At 57.3% G+C, this 9,910-nt stretch overlaps 1 long non-coding RNA gene across 2 annotated transcripts; it reads left to right on the top strand.

Moving 5' to 3' along the window:
* The first annotated feature begins 4,688 nt into the window (after positions 1 to 4,688).
* Positions 4,689 to 7,804, top strand: LOC140608122 (uncharacterized). Of its 2 annotated transcripts, none has more exons than XR_012010128.1 (3): positions 4,689 to 5,268; positions 6,424 to 6,636; positions 6,826 to 7,804. It is a non-coding gene; the product is annotated as an uncharacterized lncRNA (long non-coding RNA). The 2 variants fall into 2 exon arrangements; XR_012010121.1 differs by having other exon boundaries at positions 4,691 to 5,268; positions 6,487 to 6,636.
* Positions 7,805 to 9,910: the final 2,106 nt, after the last annotated feature.

Raw genomic sequence — 9,910 nt, 5'->3', positions numbered from 1 at the left:
GTTGGCTGGGGGCCGAGGAGCAGTGACACCCCAGTAACAGCTAGCACACCCAGCAGGGAGACCGTGGCTTCTATGACCATTCTCAGAACCAGGAACCAGGGCTCCCCGGAGAAACGGCTGCTTCCGGGCCTGGAGCAGGGGACAGACGACAGGAGCCTGGGCTCCTTCAGCATCGGAGGGTAAGGATGTGCTCAAACCGCAGACACACTCACGCGGTGATAGGAGCGTGTCCAGGGGACGCAGGAGCCAATGCGAACGGCTCCCGGTGGCCAGAGCTGGAGCAATTAGAGCCACAAAATAAAGAGCGCACTGGGCACTGGGCCGCATCCACGAGCCCACACGGAGAGAAGCACGGGATCGGAGGAATAAATGGGAGAGCGCAGCCCCTCTACAGAAAGGACTGAAATAGCTTCCGCAGAGACTCTGCCCCCGAGGAGGTGCGTTGCCGTTCCCGCCCCTTCAGTGTGGGCTGCACGTGGGGACTTTCTTCCAAAGCGTGCGGGGTACAAAGGAGGCGTAAGAAATCGTGGCTTGACTGTGGCGAACCCTGACCCCGGCCAGGCGACCAAGGTCCACGCCCACAGGGATGTCAGGGTCATGTGATGGGACGGGGATGGCACGTCCCTCGGGTCTTGCTCCCCAGGGGACCCATCACCCCAGTCTAACCGTGAGAAAGGCATCCGAGGAACCCACGTGAAGGGACGTCCTACAAAACACCTGGCCAGGATTCCTCAAATCTGGCCCTTGACTGTAGCCACCAGGAGAGTCTCTCTCTCTCTCTCTCTCTCTCTCTCTGGGCCTCAGTTTCCCCACCTGTCAAATGGCAGGATTGATCCTAGGTCTAACCCGGACGGCCCACGGTTTCCTTCACACACCGCTTGAGAGGTTGGGGAAGGCCTTTGAACCAGAGCAGCGTTTGCAGGGTGGGTGGATTAGGGACACCCCCCCACTGCCAGGCCGGGCGTGTGCGCTTGGCCCTGGTACCTTCCTTGCTGGGCCTCCCCCTTCTCAGGCCGTGCCCCACGGCTCCCTTGTTTTCATCTTTCCAACCGGTTTCTGGGAGCACTGGGCAAGGAGGGGGTGTTTGATGATGTGAGGAGGCAGCGATGTGTTTTAATGCACTGTTTCCTGGGGACCTAGAATGAAAATTTTAACAGCTCAGAAGCTGTGCACTGAAGGCGCCTCGACTGCGGGCTCTCAGAAGGGTATTCCAACTAAATTGCAGAAATAAATATGCATCTTCCTCGTTTTTGATGAGCAATCACCGCGCAGAGCCCGAATCCTTAAGTGGCAGTGCTCTCCTCGATGGGAAAACAGCCATCTTCGGGTGGCCGGGCTCAGCGCCTTTCAGCGCGTTCACGCCGCGTGGGCCATAAGGCCACGTGAGTCACGGGGCCTGCGCGGGGCTGGCCTTCTGGGCCGACGCAGGGGACGCCCCAATAATGGGAAGTGGAGAAATGGGGGGGAAACAGGCACAAAGACACGTGCATGGAAACAACAGGGTGTAGGGCGTGAGTCGTCAGCCCCGTCCTTCCACCGGTGACGGCTCGGGCAAGACCTTCCAGAGGACAATGGGAGGGAGCTGGTTCCGTGACACCGGGGCATCGGAGGGCAGGCTCTCAGGGGGGCACTGTCCCCTCTGCACCCATCGTTCCCCGCCGCGGCTGGGGACCCGGGTCCCGTGAGGTCCGAGGCAGGGCCCCGCTCGGCCCCGCTTGCGCCGAAGACGGCCACCCCGGGCCTCCGTGGCGTCTGCCTCACTGTCCCCCTCGTGCAGCTGAGTTTCCCCGACCCCGGGCATGAGCTTGGTGCCCACGCCTCTCCAGACACCTGCGGGGACCCTATCGGAAGCACCTCCAAGCACAGCACCATGGTGGGGTTGAACGGACGGCCAGCGTGGCCTCAGAAACAGAAAGGAAAAGGGAAAAAAAAAAAAAAAAAAAAAAGAAGCCCTGCACAAATCCCCAAACCTGTTAGCTGGAAAATATTCCAAGATCAACACATTTTAATTCACTAATTAATACAGCTAAAAGGCATTTTTCATATTAGACTTATTAAAATCACTTGTATTTAAGTGTTTTTGAACTCATATTTTCCGATGCTGTGCGTTTTTCTAAAGTGTTCTAGTCATGTTATGCAAATGCCTATTTAAATTACCAGGGGTATTTGTTTTCTATTTCTACTCTGTAAAACATAATTTTAATACAAGTTATTTGTGAAATGCGCACTGGAAAAAAAGAAAATAAGATTTGAGATGGCATTTCTATGATAATTTTATTGCAAATGTTGACCATGTTTTTGTATTTGTCTGCAAAAGGTAATGCAAAATATACAGAAGACGTATTTCTGGGATTTATCGTCGCGTGTGACTAAATTAGCAAAGGGAAATTCGCTTCGTGTTTTGAACCCGAGGCAGGGCAGTCCATCACCCCGTGAAGCATGTTTTAGGGGGAACAGTCACGGCCCGAACCCCGCGCCATCACGGAGACGAAATTCGCCCTCCTTCTGCGCTTAAACGAGATTTTCTGACACCTGCGTGCTGCCAGACACGACCCGCGAAGCGGAAACACAGGCCTTTGCGGTGGGGGGGGGATGGAGGCTCCGCCCCACGCGGGGAAGGATGCTGCTGACTGCGGGGCAGGACCGGGACTTCGCCGAGCGCCACGCGGTAGCCAGTGCGGCGGGCGGGCTCCAGGGCAGGGGAGACGCCCCCCGGGCAAGGTCTTCCTTTGTGGATTCACGAAACACGTGTGGTGTTCCCACCGCGCGCGCCTCTGTGACACTCGTGCGATGAGGCGTAAGGAGAGGGCCAGCGGCCACGGGATCCCTGGATTAACGATGAAGGGTTGATGTTATTTCCCGAGCTCCCTGGCAGCCAAGGCAAAAAGAAAGGGGGGGAAACAATGACTTTGAGGCTCTTCGTGGCCCCCGCGAGTGTCGGGAGGGAGGCAGGGCCGTCGGGCCCGGTCTTCTGGTCCTGGTGGGATCCAGTGGGGCACCTCGTGGGGGAAACCAGGGCCGTGTGAGCGGCGCCCCCGAAGGTGAGTGTGCAGAGGCCGCAGAAATGCTCTTACAAACAGCGAAATGGATCCAAACAAAGGGTCTGGTGGTTCGTCATCGATTCTGAAGATGTTTCTGTGTGAATGTGGGAGGCACCTGTGGTGGAACGAGACTCCCCGACCACAGCCCCGTAGGGCCGTCATCGCTCCCTGGCATGTGGGTCAGTAGGGCTGGCACTGGGGTTCCCCAGGCTCCCCGAGCCCCGTCCTGAAGGCTGCGTGCGGGAGCGGGGAGCACGCGTGTGCGTCCCCTCCAGGTGCCAGTGACGGTGCTGGTGAGAACCGGGGTGGGGGTGAACGGACGCTCTGACCCTCCTGTCGCCGGGGACCCCCCACCCGCTGATATCTGCCGAGGGAGACCCGGGCCTGCCCCGGTGGGAGGGGCCTCCAGCGTCTCCTGGGCACACTCCGCAGGGTCGTGCTCGCAGCTGCCCCACGTGGCTTCCCTGCACGGAAAGAGAGAGCACGCGGCCCGGCCGGGGCGGTGGGAACGTGGCCAGCTTCGCGTTCCAACCGGAGCCGCGTGGTGTGGAGCCAGGCCCTCGCTGCCCCACGTCTGTCCCCTCATCCAGACACAGCGGGGCGGGGCGGGGGGGGAACTAAGCCATCCGTGAGGGGACGGCGCCAAGACGAGGGAGAAGGTGTGCAAAGGGCCTGTGCGCAGCCGGCGCCGGGCTCCCACCAAGGCCGCGGTGCCCACCCAGGGCCGCCGGCGGGTGCCGTGCACCATCTCCTAAACCCACGCAGCAAGCTGTGGCCCTCGCCGTGACCACCGTCCTGCCCATTTCATGGAGGAGGAATCAGTTCGGAGAGGCTCACGGCTGGGCCCCGCGGTGCACCTGGGGCAGGGCCGGGTCTCCCCCAGGCTTCACAGGCCGCGCTCCCCCATTCTGCCCCTTTGCTCTGGATGCTGGGGGCGCCCGTAGGCTGGGCCCAACGTCTCCACTGGGGCCACAGGCTGGGAGGTCACCCTCCGCCGTCCCTGCCCTTCCCTTCCCCTTGTAGCAGCTGGGAGCGGGTTAACTAGGATTAGTTAACTGTGGCCCCGTGGGGAGGGGGGAGGGAGGGGCCCCGGCTGTGAGCCCCCGTCCCCATCCCTGAGAGCTCCGTGGCACTCGCCTGGTGCGAACGCGATGCCCACGAGGGGAGGAGGGCCGCGCGTGTCCTTCCGGGAGCCGGGCTGGGCGCCGGGGTCGGCCTCCACAGGGGCGTGCGAACCCCTCTGCGTGGGCCCATTCGGAGGACCGTCGGGGAGCACAGCTGGGCCTGTGGCCGGAGGGCGAACCGTCCTGGGGGCCGTCCCGGGAGCCCGGGCGCGAGGCCTGGACGGGAAGGTGCAGGCGCCGTGACAGGAGCTTGGCCTGTTGAGGGCCTCGGAGCGTCCACGAGCCTGCAGCTCCCCTTCCGTGCGGTTCCCACGTGAATCAGCAGACGACTCAGAACAGAGTCCCTGGTTCTGGGGGGCGCGGGGACCCCAGAGACGCTCGGGGGTGGTGGCCGAGCCCCGGGGCTGCACCAGGGACACACTCCTCACCGTGTGCAGCTGGGCGATGGCCCCCGGGTCTCCTCTCCCACCCCCCCCCCCCCGGGGCCGCCTCTCAGCAGGACCTGGGGTCGTCGAGGGCAAAGACCGGTTGTCTGATGTCCCCGCGGCTCTGCACACGGGAAGGGGGTCAGCCAAGGCCGCTCACGTTCACTCGGCCAAACCCCGGGGTGTTTGGACTCAGGCCCCTCCACGTCTGCCGAGCACCTTCTCCGGGTCAGGCTCTGAGCTGAGCTTGAGGTTCCAGCGGGAAGTGAGGCAGATGCGGGCCTGGCCTCAGGGGCTCTCAGGCTGGGGGCAAATGCCTGGTCACAGGGGCCACGTCACAATCGCAGGTGCAGAGTGCTGCAAAGGGGAGACTGGGTGGTGGGGTCCGGCCCGGCCGGGGGTCCAGAAGCCTCCTGGGGAAGCCCAGCCTGAAAGAAGCTGTGCGGGGCATCCTCCATCCCTTCCACAGCACGTCGGGGCCAGGGCCCTGGGGCAGGACCGCTGCTGGCCTCAGGAGACAGGCCCAGAACGAGCCAGATGACGTCATGATCTGGGAGGACAATCGGGGGGATGAAGGGGATCAAACAGTGGACGGCGTAGTAGCTGCAGGGTGGGCAGGGCGGCCGGGTGCTCGGGAAGGTCTCCGAGGAGGCGACGTAGGAGCAGCCACCCGACCAGGTGAGACGGGCGGCACCCGCATGCTCCTTCACGCCCCAGGGCCTTTGCACTTGCTGTTCCCTGCACAGTGCGGTCCTCCCCCGGCCCCGCACCATCTTCCACACCACTGGTTCCTTCTCAGCCGTGTTCCCTTATTCCGATCTTGACTCGAGTATCTCCTCCTCCGAGAGGCCGCCCTGAGAAGCCGCCCTAAGCCTGTTCCCGTCCTAGCCCCGTGTCGTCTTTCCGGTTCTCAGCACTGACCGACATGAGCTTGCTGGTTGGGTGCTGTTGGCGTCCCACCTGCCCCCACAGGGAGGGAAGCCTCAGGACCTTGAGGCCGTGTCCATCTGGGCCACTGCTGTGTCCCTGGCCCTGGAGCCGGGCCTCGCACAGAGCGAGTACCCATCAGTACTTGGTGAATGAATGAAAATGTTCGGGGCCCCCTTGTGCAGCTGGGGAAGCCGATCAAGCCTCTGTCCTACCCCCTGGGGGTCTGGCAGGCCCAGGGTGACCCCCAGGGTGACCCCCAGGCCCCCCACCCACCCACCGGCTGCCCAGGAGGTGCTTCCTTTGTTCTTCCTCGGGGTTTCTGCAGCAGGGAGGCCGAGGGTGTTCTGGGTTTGGTTTTTGTAATTGGTTTGATATGATCATGAAAAGTATCTAAAAATTGGACAGCTGGAAATGTTTTTCCTCCCATTTATTACTTAAAACAGCCTTAGAGTCTGGGGTTGTTTTTAAAATCAGATTCTCCTCACTAAAAAAAAAAAAAAAAAAAAATTAAAAATAAAAATAAATAAATAATAAGAAAGTAAATGCCGTGAGCCCCCTCTTGCATGTTTCTGAAGAGACCCCGCAAGGTCGTGACAAGGCCTCAGCTGGTGGGGTGCGGGGCCCCTCGGGGTCCAGACGAGACCCGGGGGGCGTCCAGGGCTGGGCCTCGGCCATCCCGCAGTCACACTCTCAGGAGGGGAAGATAAATTAAGATGAGTGTATTGCTCAGTTAGACATTAGCCACGCCAGTGAAAAAGTATCGTGAATGTTAAAACGGCCCGGGCTAAAATATACTGAGGTTAAAATACAGGGTAACTTTACAAATCACTAATAATTTCTTTGGCTTTCACTGCAATAACATTGATTTAATTCATTAGATTCCTTTCTAAATCTATATTTCAGTTTTAGAGTTGTCAGTTTCTGTTAATGACAATTTTGCCCCATCTGTTCCAACATGAAAATGAGGCTCCTTGCCGCAGACAAGATAGATCTCTAAGAGTTTAAGAAGGAGAAGTCTTAAAGGTATTTCACTCCGACGAGGCCCCGTTTTGATGATTCACACTCGGAAGGAAGCCGCCGCCCACAAGAGAACTTTGCGTCGACGCCCGTGGAAAGGTGGACCCTCCCGCCCCCCGTGCCCGACCTCATCCCCGCCGAGCGCCCGCCCCGTGGCCACCCCCGCGGCAGACCCCACCGCGCTACCGTCCTTTCATAGTTCGGAGGGGGAATATTCCAAACATTACCACGCATTCTTTTTTTCTTTCTTTCTTTCTCCTTTTTTTTTTTTTTTTTTTTTAATGACAGAGCAATAATTCTGGGTGTCAGCGTATCAGGATTCCAGCGGCTGTGATTGGAATGAAAATGAGCGGCTGTAGGTCGTCCATTGGAATCGTCATATTACAGTAAAAGTCATTTCCGTGAGCCCGGTGTGCGCCTCCGTCTGCCGAGGGGGCGGTGTCTGGGCTTCCAGCTCGGTGACACACGTCCCCGACGTCCCCCTCCGGCCCGCCAGCCCGGACACCCGCCCGCCTTCTGCAGGAGACGGTTTTGGAAGTGTGAGCCCGAACCCAGAACCAGGCGATGGCATCTGGAGGGCGGGTTCGGGCTGAGCACGGGCCCCCGAGAGGCGCGGACCACCGCTGGGCACCCCTGGAGGGAACGGGCCCTGGCCGGCCACCAAGGCTTGGGGGGGGGGGGGAAGCCTTTGCTGATGGGCAATCGTGCAGAAGCAGACGTGCCCGCTGGCGAGGCCTCGGTGTGCAGCCCACGACCCAAGGAACTGGGGCGGGAGGTGGTTTCTTTTTTAAATTTAAAAACCTTCTAGAAAAAAAAAAAAACAGGCCGGCATTAAAACATATATGGAATTAGGCCCCATCGTCAAAGTTAATACCCACCATATGTATTTACATTCACCTCCACTCCAACAAATCGAGTTCTGCATTACAGCACGGACGGAAGAGGAGATTGCCTCTCAGCCGGGCTGACAGGGGGCTGAGTTACTGTTTTGCCGTAGACTTCTCCGGCACGTCCAAAGACAGTGGAGGGAAATCGGGACTGAAAATCCCCTTTTGGATCTGCCTCCTAATTTCAAATACAAATTAGGCGGAATTTTAACATTTCGGATGTCACACCTTGAGCAAATTAAAAATCAACAAAAATATTAAGGTTCCCCGTGACCCGCTCAAGTGTACAGAATGTATAAAAACTTTAATCAAACACTCGGGCTTGCTCAGTCTTAAATTGTGCTACTTTAATAGTTTCTTTTCTGTTTATATTAATGACACATTCCATCGAAAGATATCGCCGTGCAGAAAAGCCATCACAACATTTCTAAGGTTGAATGAATGCAGTTGTACTCATGGTTTTTTAATAAAAAGATCTCTTTCTATTAAGTCCCCTCCTCCTTCTTCTTCTTTTTTTTTTTTTTGTTTTGTTTGTTTTTTGGTTTTCTAAGACCAAGGCTCTCCTCCATGTGTACAGAGGCCCGGGAGTGATGTGAATACACATCGGCACGCACGCTGCCTTCCGTGTGCAAATGCCTGCTTTCTAGCACCGTTTCCTCACATACCCCGGCCTAGGATGAGGCCGCGGGGAGGGTGGGGGGCGTGGAAGCCCCGATGCTTTCTCTAAGCATCAACCAAAGGTCTCATCACTTGGGGAAATGTCTTAATTTGCTCTTGCCAGCAAGGCGGTGGTCGGCATACGCTCCTGATTCCGTTGGGGAGGGCGGGCCTAATGCAGGGTGAGTGGAAGACTCCGGGCTCTTGGGGGTACAGCTTGGGATTTAAGACCCCCTCGCTCCTCGGATCTTTGAAAACCTCCGGAGAGCTCCCACACCTTCTTAGTTAAAGTTCTCACGCTGCCTCTCTGATCTGAGGCTTGTCTGGAACTCCGAAATGCGGGGTGACCCAGCCTGCTTGCAGGCCTCATACGGGTCTCCAGTTGGGGCAAAACCAAAGTCAGACTTTCCAATTCTTTTATTTTTATTTTTTTTTAAAGATTTTATGTATTTATTCATGAGAGACACAGAGAGAGAGGCAGACACACAGGCAGAGGGAGAAGCAGGCTCCCTACAGGGAGCCCGATGGGGACTCCATCCCGGGACCCCGGGGTCACGCCCTGGGCCGAAGGCAGATGCTCCACCGCTGAGCCTCCGGGTGCCCCTAAATTTCCAATACTATAAAATCGATCAGTGGTCAGCATGCTGAGTGCAGGAGGGAGAACCAGTCTTAGGTTTTTAAGGGTTCTATGGAGATACATTCGTCTAGGAACCAGACTTTGGCCCCGCTCTGGACTTGGGGCCGGGCCCTCCAGCTGTCTGGCCTGGCTCCTCATCCGTGCCAGATGGCTTCTGAGGAGGCTTCTTGCTCCAGGACTTACAGAAAACAGCCAGATCTGTCAACGCAACATCTCCGTTAGATCCTAAGTGGCCCACGCTTATTCACACGGGTAAATGTGTTATTATCCTTAGGTTTACAGTCACTCTGTAAGGTGACGCCTAGGGGTCTAGCCATTTACAAGGTCTGTCGAAATAGAGCCTTCATCTGTCTACCTTTCCTTCAAAGTTATTTTTGGATTTATGGGCTTTTATGAAATGTTTCAAACATCCAGACGGAAATAAATAACACGATAGACACCTAGGTGCACGCCTCCCCCCCCACCCCCCCGTTGTATTGCATCGTAGCAGGATGTCATACTTGCTCCACATTATTTGTTTCCGGCAGCTAAGACGCGTCGGCCGCGGCGCGCCCCGGGGCGGGGGACACCGTCGCCAGGAGCCTCAACGCAGGCCGTGCCTTTGGTGGCCTGGGCACAGGAGCTGACCGGCCCAGCAGAGGGGCTGCTCCTTGGCAAGACCACCCGAGCTTCTGGCTCCCTCGGCCCCAGGACAGGGACGGGGGCCCACGGGAACCGAAGCGCACACACTTGACCCGAAGGCCCGGCAAGAATTGTATGTTGCAAGGTGCGCCGCGATCTGTAGGCTGGAGAAATGAGGTGATTAAGGCTAAAAATGAATATGCCTGATGTGGGAAACTAGCCTTCTGAAATAATTAGGCCACGAGCCGCCGGATGAGGCCGCGCGGTGCAGGTGTCTGTTGAATAAGAGACACGTTCCCGCCCCCGTCTCCTGGGCCTTTTCCAAACGGTTGAAAAGTACCTTAGTTCTCTCATGGAATTGGTTTTAGAAACAATTCATTTCTGACCATGCAGGACAGGGGATTCAAGATGCGTCTTTCTAAGCCAGCTGCGATGAGATCAGGGGCTTTGCTAATCAACTAGAAATATTCCTGGATATGAAATCTTTACCTGTTTAAGAAAATTATATAATACATTTCGAGCAAATTAATTCCATCTGGACCAGTTACAGCCCATAATCAGCTATGTTATG

The sequence above is a fragment of the Canis lupus genome, chromosome 1, assembly GCF_048164855.1.
Source record: "Canis lupus baileyi chromosome 1, mCanLup2.hap1, whole genome shotgun sequence".
NCBI classification, from domain to species: domain Eukaryota; kingdom Metazoa; phylum Chordata; class Mammalia; order Carnivora; family Canidae; genus Canis; species Canis lupus.
Note: the sequence above shows the minus strand (reverse complement) of the source record. Positions and strands in the feature narration are given on the sequence as shown.